This window comes from Pteropus vampyrus, unplaced genomic scaffold (assembly GCF_000151845.1).
Source record: "Pteropus vampyrus isolate Shadow unplaced genomic scaffold, Pvam_2.0 Scaffold21, whole genome shotgun sequence".
In the NCBI taxonomy this organism is placed as follows: Eukaryota; Metazoa; Chordata; class Mammalia; order Chiroptera; family Pteropodidae; genus Pteropus; species Pteropus vampyrus.
In genome coordinates, this window is record NW_011888802.1 from 3333379 (window position 1) to 3335730 (window position 2352).

General features: G+C 30.8%; 1 pseudogene; it reads right to left on the reverse strand.

Moving 5' to 3' along the window:
- Nucleotides 1–1542: 1542 nt before the first annotated feature.
- On the reverse strand, nucleotides 1543–1661 carry LOC111736700 (annotated as a pseudogene).
- Nucleotides 1662–2352: the final 691 nt, after the last annotated feature.

Here is a 2352-nt window from a genome sequence, read left to right on the forward strand (position 1 = left end):
TCATGCATCAAGGAACATGGAATATTAGAAGTACTAAATAAAACATTACTGTGTATTAGGAAAAGAAACTTTCTGCCTGGATCAGAAACTTACAATATGCACTAAAATAATTTAGTTATTCAGATTCTTTGCTTGCTCTATATCCAATGTTTCATTTTTACATTTCAGTACAATTTCTGGAGTTTTTCATAAATTTTCTTGTTCTGCTGTTTTTTTACAAACATCATTTTTTAAAAGCAAATGCTCATTGAGATCCTACAGAGCATTTAGTAGTAATGGAAACTTGTTAGTATATTAACAGCCTTACTGAATATGGCCATAAAATTTCATCATTCTATGTTGCCAGGCCCTATCTAAACTTAGGAGCCATTTATATGGAATCCAGAAACAGTTGGTTTAACATTCTTGGCATATTGATATGACTCTGAATAAATCAGGCTTGAAATATATTAATACAAATTACATTCCTCACAGTGATGCCTTGCTTCTTTTGTCACTATCATTTTCTAAGCCTCCACAGTGCATAAAACACCATTATGATACATCGAGCAATGAATGTGAGGACCAGTTAACATTCAACCAACACTCCAAAGAAAAGCTAAAAGAGAAAACAATATAAAAATCTCACCAAATAATCTAATAGGATATTATATTTGTTTTAAAAATGTTGTTAAACATTCTTATATTAGCATATAGGACTCCTCTATGAATTTGCAAAAGTAACACCTTCTGAGTGTATGAAATAGGAGAAAAAAAGCAGCAACTGCTTTGATCAGGTTAATTAGAAATAGGCATCCTATTTAGCATGTGAGTTTGAGTTGGTGAGCCTTTGCAGTGGCATGGAAGTTAAACTTCTCAAAATCGCCCATAACATTACAGAATTGGGAGAATTATGGAATTTAAGCGTGGCAAATTGTTCTTATTGTAAATTTATCTGCACTTTTTTTCAGTTTTTCATCTAATGTTGAATCACCAGAAGTAAAATTTTCAAGTGGATAGTCAAGAGTTTTCACATTTTTTTTAATTTAGAAGAATGATTATATAAACTGTCAACTACTTAGCAAAAGTCAACTGAATTAATACTCATGCTTTCCTTGTACTCTGAAATTCTCAGTTTATTGTCAATATAGGATGTATTTTAATGAAATGATAGTTGTTATTTGAATTTGAAATTTCTACTGAAGTATTTTTCATAACTTTTTAAATGGACTTTTTAAAACTAATTTTCAGTGTGTGAAGTTTCAAATTATGCATTAAATTGATGAAATAAATCAGGAATATTTTTACATTTTATGGAAAATAAGTTTAGCTAAATATTTAACTTTAAAGAGCAAACTAAATTGTCACTATACATTATTTTATTATAATTTATAATTATTTGGTTATGTGTTAAGTAATTGGTTTTTTAAAAAACTAATAGAAATTTCTCCTTTTTTTTTTTTTTTCCTTTTTTTTTTTTTTTTTAGGTGAGGCAATCCTTGGTTGACCTCACAGATTGCAAGGACCTTGTTAGCTTACAATCCCTTATTTTTCTATTTTTTATGCCTACAGCATCTGGTGTTCCTAGGTGGTCTCCCATCCAAGTACTAACCAGGTCCGAGCCTGCTTAGCTTCCAAGATCAGACGGGATTGGGCTTGTTCAGGGTAGCATGGCCATAGACAGAAATTTCTCTTTTTATAGGTAATGAAATACCAAGTAGCAATGACTATTTGACAGATAATGAAATAAAAGTTTATGTTCTTACCTTCAATTAATTTGAATTAAGAAAAGTCATTTTGGAGTTGGAAAAATAAGAGTATTTACAAATTAAAAACACCTGCATTTCCTTGTCTAGGTATTAATAGTCATTTAAAACTTATCAGTTCAACTATCATGTTTATATTAAGTGCTGAAAATTATAATTTCTCTAATAATATCTTTTATTCATATGAACAATCATCTGGAATATGTGCAGAGAGTGTATATATTTCTTCCATTGAAGTCACAATCCAGAGTGAGTCACCTGAATGCTGGAAAAAGCATACTTTTCCACAGGATAGCAAGTGAACATGAGATACCTGCATTTACTGGCCCATTATCCCATGCGCTCCAGCCTGCGTTCAGTGATTCCTGCTGGTGTCGGAAAAGAATCTGGATGCTATACTTGTAATGCATAAGACCTAAGGTGGTCATTCTGTCCCAATGCATTTCATCATGAAATTATAAACTTAATGTGGAGGTTGAAAAAGTTTCATGTGATAAACTATAAAAATTTAATTATAACAACAACAATAACAATATTAGTATTAAAGTAGGCTGACGTGGATTTGATAGGCCAATTTTCTTTTGAAACTTTCTGTGGTCTAGTTTAG